The following is a 13,908-nucleotide window of genomic DNA, read 5'->3' as shown; positions in this document are numbered from 1 at the left end:
GGCACTGCCTTCATCAGGACTGTGCCCTCGATCTGCCCCCATCCCACAAGCTGACTGCGGGACAGACACAAGTCTGTGTCCCTGTGCCCCCCCTATCCCGTTTCTTTCCAGCAAAGTGCAGAAGTCACCTCCCCACTACTAGAAGGGAAGAGGTGCCACGCAGCGGCGTGTGCCAGGCTTGCTGGGCTCAGATGAAATGCCACTCACAGTTGCACATCCACCAGAGAATATCCAGGCTCTCCCCTCTTTCAGCAGCCACCGCAGCGGAAGGCAAGGAAGTGTCGTGCTAACTGCCGGGTAACAAAGAAGGGTGTGAGGCATTTCTCACCCATGTGTTCAGAAACACTGCAGCGTTTGCACATTTACACCTAGTGGGCTACCGCTTCTCGTGCAGCACAGATTCTCCCCCGATCCTCCTTTCCTTTCAGTCGTCAGGCAGAGGGGGAGAGATGCTGATCTACCCTTTGATCTGACCAGGAACAGGAGAAACTACGTAAGAGGAAAACGCAGAAGCAGCAAGTGAGACCACGCTTCTGCTTCCAGGAGGAGGCTGAGCCCTCGCCCACGCCGCTGCGGTCGAGCACAAGGCAGAGCAGGGGCTCCACGGCAGTAAGGCGGCTGCAGGTAGGCTGATGGGGGAAGGAGGAAGGCAGAGACACTGCTCCACCTCCTGCTGCAGCAGGGAGGAACAAGTTTCCTCTAGAGCTGAGTGAAAAACCTCCGAGTTCAAGCCCTGTGTGCAGAGCGCGGTTATTCCCCCAAGCTGTTCAAACAAGAAGCTATTTTAGGGCCACAAGTTCGTTTGTTCAATGCAATAACTTCCTCTGACTGCTGAGTTACTCAAATCTACTATTTACAGCTCAGTTAAAGGCAACGTTTCAGACACTTCTGCTGCGGGTACTGGAAGGGCTGCTAGAGGCAAGCTTACTCCTCAGATCCGAACCCGGGAAGGAGTGCTGGACAGCATCCCGGAAAGCTGCGGAAGGTCCCCAGGCAGAGGGCAAGCTGCGCCTGTGCCGAGCGCGCTGCTGCCTCCAGCTCCCGCACCGGACCGCAGCTCAGGCAGTCCTGCAGCTCCCGGACCACACGCTTGGACTGAAAGACCTAGCTTCAGCTTCTGGGTTGTTCACGCTGAACCACAGGAGCAGAGGGCACAGAGGCTCTGAAAGGCTGCTTTGTGCTCTGGATAGGAAGTTCAAAGTGAGGTGCAGCCTGGAGCCAGGCAAGGAACGGCAGGAGTCAGGAGTGTTTACACTCTGCTACCTGTCACTTTAATTGGCCCTAATAGACACGCCAGACCTCGTCATGCACCCTGTCTAGATCCAAGCACTCCTTTTCACAGGCCATTGCTTATGCTCTGAAAGTTTTAACATTAAAAGACTTCAGCAGACTGCTAATTTGGTCTTCTAAAGAGAGTTTAAAAAAACAACCAAAACCAACTAAGAGAAAAAAAGGCTTCTTCCCATTGCTTTGAAGCTGCATCCCATCACTCCCTGAGCTGCTTCCCACTGCAGGACTATCACACGTCAGTTGGCGACAGAATGATGAAGATTGCTCTGCCAGGGGCTCAAAACAAGGAGCAACCTTTTGCAGAAGGAAAAACATCCAAGACTGCAGTGCTGAGAACAGAAGTACCTTCCCTTCACCTTCAGCATGGATGGGGCCAGCACAGAGTTCAGAATAACCCCCACCAGATTGTTTGGCACCGTGTTCCAACCCTGAGCAGGGCACTCTGAGCTGCATGGCAGCTTTTACATAGCCAGAAAGAGAGGTTCAAAGTGGCACCATGCATATATCCCACAAAGATGGCACAAAGGTCACTCAGGAACTCCCAAGCTGTCCACTCCAGTAAGAGTAAGAACAAGAACCAATTATCTGAAAAGGTCTCTGGCAACATCTAGAGTGTGAAATGCTTTTGACTGCAAGCTGCCAGACCTCTGCAGACTGGTGCCACAGCCCTTCCCATACAGCCAACTGCTGGGACAGCCCCAAGTAGGTACCTGCCTGCCACCCCCTCCTCCAGGCAGGGCACCCAGGTCTGTCTGTTGAAATGAGCTGTGGTCAACTCAGCATCATCTTTGCAGCACGGGTGGGGATGCTGCAGCCCTTGGTTTAAAGAAGCTGATATACAACTAAAGAAATCATTATTCATATTTGCCTAAAAAGATCTGCACAGCAGATAATAACTGACATAATTAACCCTCCTGAGAAGCCTTTGCCTTGAGATGAGACAGTCACTTTCTATTTTTAAAGTCAGAACAGCAGTAACAAGGAGGGAGGAAAACGTCAAACTTGTAGCAGGGATCGTTCCCTGGGACTGAGGCTGAAGTCTGCCCATTGAACCGCCCCTGTGGGCGATGGGGACAGGGAAGGTGGCTCTGGCACCTCACGGGCTGTGGTGTTTACATTGGCATGGACAGCTGGTGACAGAATTATGAAGATTGCTGTGCCCTGGGCACCACACAGCCAGCCACAGGCCAGATGTCACAATGCTCCTCACACAGAGGAAACCAGAGCTGCAGAGTCCATGCTTACAAGCACCCTGAAGACACCACAGCACAGACGAGCCTTAAGACCAAGGCTCAGAGGTAAGGTCAGGTGATGTTCTTCTGAAGCCATGATACAGGTAGGTATCTACACCACCTCAAAGAGAGCTGGAGGCTGCTTGCAAAGAGCTGTCTTTATTTTAAGCCTAAAGCACAGCACTTGCTTCGCAGTTCAGTTCCTTCATTAACCAAGCCGAAGTTGCAAGATGCTTCTTGCAACAGGAGGCAGCTCACATGCTAACTTGTTTTCCTAGAGAAGCCTCAAGGTCACCCAGTCCAGTAGTCAGTAAACAGCAAAAAACTTGCATCATCCTTGCCCGTGGGTGCTGCAGGCACATGGGTGAAGAGCTCCTTGAGCAGACTGAGTGCTGCTGCTCCAGCCCACAGCTAGGCGAGGAGGAGGAGACTCCTGGTACCTTCACAAGTACCATTAGGTACAAGCTGTGAAGAACAGGAAGAAGTTGTCCCAGGCAGCAACAGTTCTGCCAGTGCCTAAGCTAATGAACTGCAGGAGCCCTGTCCAAACTCCCTTCCCCCGACGAATCTGGAAATGGCAATATTTGTATTTCTCTTCTATAGTGCCTGGCCTCTAGCAAAGACAAGGAAATAAAAACATCTAAAGGGAAGCAAAGCAAACAAGATTTTTGCCTCACAAACCATATTTCTGTTTTCTCACCCACCTGGCTTACATTACACTGCAGTGTCCAGAGGGGAGAAATGGTTGGGGAATGGGAACACTTTCAGACCCCAAGAGGTAAAGAAACATCTTGAGTTTCCCCAGCACAGTGAGAATACCAGTCCTGCTTGATGAGGAGGAGTTTACATTGGCAACCAGAGGGAAAGCATTTAAGGATGTGGCTTTGCTCTAGTGTATACGAAAACACTTCCCAGAGCTCATTGGCCAGTCTGAATGCAGACAAGCCTAAAACTAATTTACTTCATGTTTAAGAAATACTGGAGTAGCTCTGAAAAGCTACTTATTAGGAGGACAGAGCTCCAGGACCTTGGCTATTTGTCAGCTGGTGGCTGGGCAAAGCACAGGTTAAATTATCTCTGCTGCAGGAATAACTGGAACTGCAGCTTTTATGCAGCAATGCTTGCAAGCACTGTTGTGGTGTTTTTTTAACATCTTTTGTTTTAGAGAAGGCATTCTGTTACATTTTGGAAGAAAGGCATTCACATACCTGCTCTTTTATGTTCTTACAAAGTGAACACAGTTAATGGTAGCTGCCGAGCACACCAGAGCACTCAACACAGGACAAACACAAACTAAGAACCTGGTGATCATGAACTCTGGCACAGCCAAGCAAACTGTGGTGTTTTTTTTTCACTTAGATGATAAAATACAAAACAGGGCTTATTTTAGAGTGCACAGCTCTGCATGGGCAGATGTTTCTACCCTCAAACACGCACAGACAAAACAGATAGGGACCAAGTGGAAATAATTCACAACATTGGTTTGCACACTGAAAACAAGATTCAAAGCAGAGCCATATGCAGAGAGCCTTGCCACTACCCAGCAGCATTAGCTGTGCTGTGTTGTCAAGAAGCACTCGCAGAGACTGTCTGATGCTGGGTGCAGTGGTCACCTAAATGACTATGGAAAGAACAAAAGGAGCTGCATTATTACACTGCAGTTCAGAATTTCAGGGGTCAGCTACCCAAACAGGGTGAGCACTTCAGAAAATTAATGCTTAGATTGTGGTTCCTTCTGCAGCAACCCATGATTAGGTTCACAAACATTGCAAGTACTGCACTAGGACACTGCATTCCAAAGACTCAAAGAGTTAAGACTGAGGTGTGCTCAGCACATGTAGCTGGGCTAGTTAATCAATAACTGAGGCAAAGCTATTCCATTTCCCGTGCTGTTTTGGCATGAGAACAGATTTGTTTTGCAAGCTTTGCACATGGCTGAGATCCCCCAGCCACCGTGGGGGCAAGAGCCCTGACAAGGCGACCACAGCTGAGAAACATCTGCATGTCAGGTGGCTTCTGGGAGACTTGCTGCTGTTTGCAGGGATTCTTCAAATAACAACGTTAAAAGAAGCCCATTAAAAGAGGTTTTAAAAATGCCTCAAGACAACCACATCTAGCACTGGGAACAGCTCAAGCTTCTCTCCAAACAGCCAGCAGAAATTCTGCTATCTCCTTCTGTGCCCACTTATGTGACTAATAAGCCACACTACTGTATCTGGTGGTGGTACCATGGTATTGCTCCCTCCCCCAAAACCAGAAGTGCCACAGGCAGAAAAATCACTCTCATCGCCAACAAGGTCACACTTCTTACTGAGAACCAAGATGCAACTAAGGAAGGGAAATCCAGTCCCATTACTGGGGAGCAACCCCACATTCAATATGGCATCTGTCTGGAGTAAGACTGATTTGAAGGGGAGCAGCTATGACAGCACACCAACAGGGACCCCAGATTCACAAATTATACTGCTACAAGGGCTTCAACACAGGTACCACGAAGACCACCATCTGTCCCTCCTCATTGCTGTAAGTAGTTAAATCAGCCAAAGAACATGAAGCTAAACTGCCATCCGTTCCCCCGGAGCCACCAACCTCACCAAGCTACCAGAACGAATGAAGATTATTGCTACTATCAAAGCAGCAACACTCAACTGCCACCCAAAGCCCAGCGCTAGCAGGGTACAGCACAGCCTTTGCCTGCCCTGGGATCTCTGCCATAGGTAACTTCTGCTTACCAGAAAAGCACAATTGTCCATCTCCGTTTCAGCCACCACAAACAACTCCAGAACAAGAACTGTTAACGTTCCCATTGCGGGAAGCTTCAGAGGAAGCTCTCTGCTGCGAGCTGCTTTCTTAGGCACACAAACCAGGGCCCCAGCTCCGCTGGGTTCCGCCCGGCAGGGACACTTCACCCACCACGGCAGGGCCACTTCACCCACCACGGCAGGGCCACACGGGTCCCGCATGAGGGCTGCACTGAACCATTAGGATCCGCAGCCACAGAAGTGGCTGCCGTGACAGCCACGTACTAATTGCGAGTTATTTTCTTCCTGCCTGTGTCACCGGCAAATGCACTCAGAAACCACAGCTGGGTATTAAAAACCCTCATCGCCAAGTGGGGGCAACCCAAGCCCTTCACCAGGGCCACAGACAATTGACTGTCGAACGAGCCCCTTGCTGGGGTCCACCCGGAAAAAGTACCCTTCTCTCCTCTCTCCCTCTGGCAGATTTAAAGCCCAGAGATTTGGGCACCCCCAGGTGCCAGACCCGAGTGCCAGGAGGCTCAGCAATGCAGGGGACACCCCCTTCTCCCCGACACCCCCACTCGCCCTGCGGCTTTCCGTTTTCCCCAACGCCAAACCTCTCCCGGACCTTTTCGCCTGCGCAGCGACTCAGCCTTTCCGCCCACACCACCGAGGGGTGAAAAATAACCCTCCTTAGGCAAACAAGAAGCCACCGAGCCCGCCGGGTTTCTCTCTACCTGCCGTATCTCCTGCCTTCCCAGCCGCTCCGTGCAAGGCGCTGGTACCGCAACAGAAAGCGAACAGAGATGCTCTCCCTCCTTTCCTCAACGCAAACCCACGGCTCCGGTGGAATTCCACGGCCGACCGCGTTACCCGCCCCCACCGCGGAGCTGCCCCACGGATCCCTTTTCCCCCACGCCGCAGGTCCCGGTGCGGGTTCCCTCTCTGCCCCTCAGGAGAGAGCCTGCCCCGGGGGCTGCAGCGTGGCAACCCCCAACACCGCCCCGAAACTTCCTTCTTACCTCGCACGGAGCTGCCGCCTGAGCTTCCCGTACCTGAACCGGCTGCGGGACGACAGCGCCGTCCCCACGCCCCGGTCCCGCCCGCGGAGGAGGCGGGCGGAGGGCGGCGGGCTGCCGAGGCGCGTCCCCTTTTGGCGGGCAACAGTTGGCGGGGGCGCGCCCGGCCCGGCCCGCGGTTGCTAAGCAACGAAGGGGGGGTTTAGGGTGCAGCTACCGGGGTTCCGTGACGTCAGCGCTGCAGGGGGGGTGGGCAGGGACGCAAATGTCGCCCCTGTCCCGCAGGGCTGCTCGTGGTTGGGTCCTCCTGTGAGAAATGCCCTCCCCCAGTGGCAGCCGCGGGGGAGGTCTGAGCCTGCTGGTGGCTTTAGCCCTAACTCTTCAGCTTTACCCCAAATTAACCCCAAGCAACTGACAACAGAGCTGCCTGGGGCTGCTGGGAAATCGGACTCGGGAGGCTTTTGGGTTGGAAAAGTCTTTTATGATCATCAAGTCCAACCATTAACCCAACGCCACCAGCTCCACCGCTAAACCACGTCCCCCAGCACCACACCTATGTACTCCCACAGAGCTGCTGCCAAAGCAAAGCCAGAGGAAACGGGGCTTAAAACCTGAGTGATTCCAAACATCTCCACCTCTGCCTGCTCAAAGCCAGGGCAGCCAGAGTTCCGAAATGGGGTGGTGGGAAGGAGGAGGAGGAGGCCACTGAGCAGCTCTGGGTGAGGGCAGGTGAAGCATGGCCTCCCCCCTGAGCAGGGGCACCCACTGGTGTGTGGGGCACCAGCTCCTTGCTGCAGGTGCTGGGTCTGCGAGGACCACATCGGACACACCACTGGGGGGATTCTGACAGAGTGGAGGGAGGCTGTAGCCAGCTGGGGTTGGGCTCTTCTCCCAGGCAACCAGCAACAGGACGAGGGGACACAGACTCAAATGGTGCTGGGGGAGGTACTGGCTGGATATTAGGAAGAAGTTCTTCCCAGAGAGGGTGATTGGCATTGGAATGGGCTGCCCAGGGAGGTGGTGTAGTCATCCCTGGAATTGTTCAAGACAAGCCTGGACGAGGCACTTAGTGCCATGGTCTGGTTGATTGGATAGGGCTGGACTGGATGATCTTGGTTGGATAAGTTGGACTGGTTGGATAGGTTGGACTGGATGACCTTGGACGTCTCTTCCAACCTGTCTGATCCTATGATTCTATAAAGTGAAGGCTGCCCCAGAAGACAGGACCCCTGAGGACAGGGAGATGCTGGGTCCTTGGATGGGCACAGTCTCCAGGCACACCAGGGTTTGCTGGGGATGACCTCTCCTGCCTGGTGTGCCCTCATTCCTACAACAGAGTGATGATAAAATGCATGCAAGGCCTCCCCGTGCTGGCGGTGCCAATCTGAAACGCCCCCAGCACGCTACAAAGCAAAGCAGAGCTCGTTAGCAGCGGTGCCTGGTTCGTCCTTGATTTGAATCCCCTTAGTGACCAGGCAAAGCAAAGCCGAACAAAGGGCTGAGCACACTCACACTGACTTTGTTGTTTTAAGTTCACTTCACTTCTTAGAAGTTGTGTAACTTCCCTTTTCACAGTGCCTGCTACGGACTCTGTTTGCTGTGCTAATGAAAAATTAAATGGAATCTGTTTCTGCAGCAGAGGACCCGAAGGCAGAAGGTAGTAATTGAACAAACATTGTCTGCAAAGCTCCTGTCCAGGAGCCAAGCCCTGCCCTTCCCAACTGTCAGTTCTCACTGAGCATCACACACAGAAGGAAACAGCACCCTGTGAGCACTTCCCTCCCAACCATAATGGCACTGAAAGACACATAAAGAATCCCCAGCTGGATCAGGCCACATTCCCAAACCTGCTTCTGGATATTCCAGAAGTGTTATGCAAAGCTCTTGTGGGCTACTTTAGTGGAGTGCTTGTATACAGAGTCAGAGATGCTGATTGAAGGATCAGTTAAGCATTTTATCCTCAAGTCTTTTAGACTTTATCATGTCCAAAGACAGGGAGCTTTCTGGAGAGCAGAGAGAGGCAGAGGATAAGGAAATGACAGAAAACAGACCAGAGTGCCAATGACAAGGCCACTGGCTCAGGCTTCGCTCAAACCCGCCTCCCAGTGCATGTCCTGGGTGTCACCTCAGCCTGCCCCATCTTCATCACAGCCACTTCTGAGTGTGAAATATTGCTGTTCCAAAAGCAAAAGAAATTCCTAAGCCTCACCCTTATACGCGAGGCTTAAAGCAACCCCTGGAACCTGACGCTTTACCCAGCCAAGCAAAGAAAGTGGAAAGAACTCCTTCTGCTGAGCAGAGAAGCATTGGGTGGCTGGGGGATGCCTTAGCTTCGGTGCAATAGAGTGTAACAGCTCCACATGAAGGTGAAGAGCACCTTCAGCCACCACACTGCTGTCTTCAGGTGTCTGAGGAAGTCCCTTGGATTCAGCAGGGCAGGTCTTGGGGCAGATCCCTGCACATCCCTGTGATCCTGCAAACCCTGGGCTCCCTGCCCTGGCAGTGGGGCTCTGAAGCCCTGTATCTGGAGGCTCTCCCAGCAAGTTGAGCAGCAGCTGATGGTGAAGTGTGTAACAGGGATCAAAACCACCTCCCAGACATCCTTCTCTTCATTACTCTAAACGAAGCCATTTTTACAGACAACTTCACCGCCTGTTAAAGAGGACACTTCTAAAATCTGCCTTTCCTGTCAGCCCTCACTGTGAAGGAGACAGATGTATGCCAGAGGTGCAGTGCAGAACAGAGACCAATCACAACTGGCATAACTGCTGGCACAGGACATTGTTCAGTGGTTTCCACTGCAAGTTGCTGGTATTACACTGCACAGGCAGCCACACAGCACCCCATGGAACGGTTCCTGATGCTTACAGAATGATGGCCAGACACAGCCACACTTCCAATAGCTTGTGAGGAGTAACATGGAAGCTAAATGGTTTGCAGATCAAGCAGCAGCAGGCAGAAGCAGCACCACAGCACAGATAGAGAGAGCCTAGCACAGTGGTGTGGCACACCTGCTGCATGTGCTGCCCAGGGCTCTGCCATGTGTTATGCAGTCATGGAGGAGAAGAAATAAATGTCTCACTGATAGAAGTGGTCCTCAGGTCCCACAAAAGGTACAGGTTTGAGACAATCACTTCTCATTAAAGAATGCCTTATAAAACCCGCATTAAGTAATAACCACAGCTGTAACACAGGCTCATTTCTCACTCCATTAAAGCTAAGCCTGGCTAAATGGAGACTGGTACAGGCTGGCTTTGATAGCTGTTGAGACAAAGCCTCTATTTTCTGCTTATTTCATGGTAAAATTGTAATTTTCTACTTTATGTGATTCGTTTCCTACAAAGGGAAAAAAAGCAGAGCACTCTGCCAGGTTGGATGGGACCTTTAGCAGCCTGGTCTGGTGGAAGGTGCCCCTGCCTGTGGCAAGGGGTTGGAACTGGATGATCTTTAAGGTCCCTTCCAAGCCAACCCATTCCACGATTCTGTGATGACGGCTGAGGGAGGGCAGGTGGCCATCACTGCCTCCTCTTGGAGCAAGATATCTCTGTTACCTTGTTTGACACAGAAGTTTAATGACTTCATGCCCAAGAGCAGCAAGAGTGAGGAGGAAGGGCTGCATGTCTGCACAGAATGCCCAGCAGAGCAGCTTCTGCTTAGTAAGACTAGCAGCTGCCACTCAAATGAGTCAGCGCCACAAGAAGACATTGCAAGAGATTTTTTCCCAACTGATATTGAAGATCTCTTCTCCTGCCATGATTCTGGCAGCTGAGGAATTGGTGCAGGTTAGTGACAGCTCAGATAGCCACAGACATTGAAATACACTCCAGGCCCCATGCTTAGTTTGCGTGAGGAGGATCTGCACACCTGATATTTTCTGACTCCATCAACAGCAGAGCCACATAAAGGCAGATGTGCCCCCTGGAAAAGGCAGGGCTCTCCCTCACACAAAGTTTCCACCTCAATTCATCTCGGTTTTCCCTAAACCTCACCTGCCACACACCTACCTGCACACAAACTCTGTGTTTGCAGAGTTCACATGCTTGTGAATCCTCTGCAGGGGCTGGGCTTAGGGTAGTGACAGCTACCTTTCCAGGAGTGGGGAGCAGACTGTTATCCCCATTCCCACAGGAAAGAAAAGAGATGACTACCCTGGCAAAAGGTGCTTGGCACTGCCAGGTTCCACAGATGAATGAAGCTAATCATGTCAGAGGACACTGGTTCAAAATACTCATATTTGGGTACTAAGAGGAAGGTTGCTAAGTGCAGAGCTGAGTGCCTAAACCACAACCACCATCGCTGCTGGCTTCCAGGAGCAGGCAGAGTGCCTGCTGAAGGAAGGGGCTCCTGGCCAGGAAAGGCTGGGCAGGGTATGCTGTGGAAAGGGTTTATGGCAGGGCAACCTGCTGGCCTCATACAAAGCACTGCAGCTCCTTCTGGAGTGGTTCTGAACAAAGGCTGGCACCTCCTCTGACGTTCTAGAGGCAGAATCCCTCATCTGACTCTCACTAAGGCATCACTCACAGGCTAGTCACCCTAATGACAAGAAACTGGAGCTGAAATGTGAAGAGCAGAGACTAATTAATAATGAAAATAATGAGATCACCACCATGTATATACCAAACCCTCATCTTAATTATCTCATGAACACTGGCAACTCAAATCATGCTTCAAGAGCCTTTAATCATGCTCTCTCTGATAAATATTGGTGGCTATTCTGTGCAGATACTAAGTCAAAATACCTTTTGTGTGAGGTTTTTTCCCCACCAGTAATAACCACCCAAGTTACTACTGCACCCAACTGCTCTGCTTCAAAATGAGATATTGCAGACGAGTAATTACAGCTGGTCTGATCTTCATCTCATCCACTCTCATCTTATTTTGGAGTGCCTGCTTTGAAGCAAAGGCAAGGAGACTGGTGTGAGTTACTGCAGTGTTATTACTGCTCCCTTTTATAATGCCAGAACAAACCAAGAGTGAGCCCTAATTAAGGCAGTTTCTGCAGAAACACAGGGAGTGAAGCGTCCCTGCCCCAGAGATCTTACACTCACAGCAGGCAAATTCAGACTTCAAGGTAGGGGAAAGTGGACAAAGAATGCAGAATGAACTCTCCCAGCTGCAATTTGTTCCCATGATGTGTTTGAAGGGAAGTCAGGAGGAGGCTGAGATAGGATGAACACAGGAAAAGTGTGGGGCTGCTGAAGACTGCAGAGGGGCATGAAGCAGGCTGCACTTACAGCCTCTTCAGAGCTTTCTGCAGTTTCTTCCCTGCCCTCCCCATCCCTGCATCCCTGGATGAGGTGAGGAGGTCAGCTCAGGAACACTGCTTTGGGTGGAGCAGGGTCAGCCCACCCCCTGCCCCCACTCCCAAGAAACAAGACCCCAAGTGTCTGCAGAGAGACTTATTTTGGCAATTATGGAAGCAGCTCTTCAGACTCTGCACCATGGGGTAGACCATGGGGGGCTGCTCTCCCTGTGATCCCCACTAACATTAACAAGAGCAGAGTGCTTGCTTGCCTGCTATCCTCAGGAACATGGCAGGCAGCCTGGCAGATCAAACAGCATGGGTCAAGCAAAGGGCTCCAAACAGAGTGTCTCGGTGCAGAGAAGAGCACTGAGGGCAGTCTGGGGCTGGCTGAGGCCCCATTAGCATCAATTCCTTGGGCCTATAATGAAGTTGGACCTAAGTCTATGGCATGCAATTATAGCATAAAGACATTTCAGGGGACTTACCCATTGCTCTCTCTGGAGATGAGCTCCTTGCAACCTCTCTGCCATCAGTAGGTTACATTTTGGTTGCTTAACGAGGCTGCATTTGGAGGGATTTTCTGTGTTCCTCTCCAAAAGCCTGGGGGACAGTAAGTGAAGCACTACAAGTCCAAAGGGCAGATAGTGGCACAGGACATACAGCCCTCTCTGGAAAGCAGGGTGGTTTTTTGCTATCACTGCAACTTTACCATTAGGTTTCTAGTACCAAGCTCTGAAGGTGTCTCCTAGCAGTAGCTGTGAGGCCACAATGAAAGTGCCTCTGGTGAAAACATTACAGAAATATGTTGGGCCCTGAATCTCTTTAGCCCTCCTCAGAATGCCCAGTGAGGAAATTTCAAAATGGAATACCAGGTTGCATGAGCAAATTCAAGTGAAAAATATGTAGCAGGTCTTTAGAGATTGGTTGTGCAGGCTGAGGGCACGGACAGGGGCAAGCGTGAGTAGCCTTCAGGCACCGAGGTAGAGCCAAGCAGCTCCATGCTGCACCAGAGAGAGGCAAACATTTACTGCTGCCTCTGTTGCAGCAAACTGACTCTGCTACTTCTGGCTGCAGAACAGGAGCAATTTATTGTCTACTTTACCTAAGCAGATGTGAAGAACACATCTTCTGTGAGTTTCATCTCTGACCATATTTTCATGACATAGAATCACAGAGTGGCTGAGGTTGTGTTGGACCTTAAAGATTGCCTACTTCGAATCCCCTGCCACAGGCAGGAGCACCTCCCGACTCGACTTGGCTGCTCAAGGCCTCGTCCAACCTGGTTTTAATTCATCCCACATAGCTTTAAGGTCTTAGCCTCTATTCTGTATAATATAACTTGTTAGCAGAGGAAAGGCAAAGGGAAAGAATCAGCTGGCCAGGACAGGAACTGCTGATGCTCGCTGGTGGCTGACAGTTCCCACACAGCTAACAGCAAGGTTGCAGAGCAGAGCATCCTGAAGCAATTAAAAGCCTGTACTAAGCTCACAGGTGCAACTGCACTTTGGTCCCACTCCTTGTTTGCATGAACACATCCCTTTAATCACCCAGCATGTCCCACTGGTCTGGATTTGCTCAGGCTGGATGGTGCTCAGTGTATCAGCAACCACTCAGTATCTGCTTTAGTCTCCCTGATCAAAGTGTAGCTTCATGTCTTATTTACAGCTACTACTAACAGCCTGCTCAGCAGACGGAACTATTTATTTCCCCCCAAGCTTTTCTGTGGTGTTCATCACTCTGACATCTGAGTGCTCTGCAAAGATTAATTTATCTTCATAAAGCCCCTGCAAAATGAGAGAAGATGGCATTCCCATTTCACAGATCAGGAGCTGCTGCACAGACAGATTGAGGTCAAACATTTCCACTCGTGATGGCTCCTAATAGGAAATGTCTCAGATCTAAATTTTTTAGCTGTCTCCAGATACACCACCAAAACAAAACCCTCCTGGGAGGTGTGTTAGAGCAGAGCTCTCCCTGCCTCATGAAGCCAGGTACTGCGGGAACAGGAGAGGAGTAGGACAGTAAATGCTGGTTACTGAAATAAGGATGGAAGCTTTCTGGCTGCCAGTCTCAGGAACGCTGAAAACCAATACAGACAACCCCATGTGAATATAAAACACATCCTGAGCCTTCAGTGAAGCAGCAAAACACGCCTTGAAAAGCTACAGACACAGGGTTTTTTCTCTGCAGGTTACAACACAGGACCAAGTCCTGGGAGCACAGCTGAAGGCAAGAGGAGTTGCAGGCTCTCTCCACTCCTTGAGGTCTGGCCTGTTAAGCGTGGACAAACCCAGCAAGCTTCGTAGTGTGGAAGACCACCCTGGGAAGGAAAGCTTTTGTTTCATTGGTGTGTTAAATGCATCTGTGGATCAAATGTGGCA

The 13,908-nt window shown here is 51.0% G+C and overlaps 1 protein-coding gene across 5 annotated transcripts in view; it reads right to left on the bottom strand.

Moving 5' to 3' along the window:
• Positions 1-13,908, bottom strand: part of RAB11FIP4 (RAB11 family interacting protein 4) — a 129,278-nt gene that overhangs the window by 25,916 nt on the left and 89,454 nt on the right. Inside the window, exon 1 of one of the 5 annotated variants that reach the window (XM_064150528.1) lies at positions 6,286-6,409. The exons of the other annotated variants lie outside the window; for them this stretch is intronic. The gene's annotated coding sequence lies outside the window, so the exon portion shown is untranslated. Of the gene's footprint in view, positions 1-6,285; positions 6,410-13,908 lie in introns of those variants that run through there. 5 annotated transcript variants of the gene reach the window in all.

Source organism: Pogoniulus pusillus, chromosome 11 (assembly GCF_015220805.1).
Source record: "Pogoniulus pusillus isolate bPogPus1 chromosome 11, bPogPus1.pri, whole genome shotgun sequence".
NCBI classification, from domain to species: domain Eukaryota; kingdom Metazoa; phylum Chordata; class Aves; order Piciformes; family Lybiidae; genus Pogoniulus; species Pogoniulus pusillus.
This window is presented reverse-complemented; position numbering and strand designations above follow the sequence as displayed.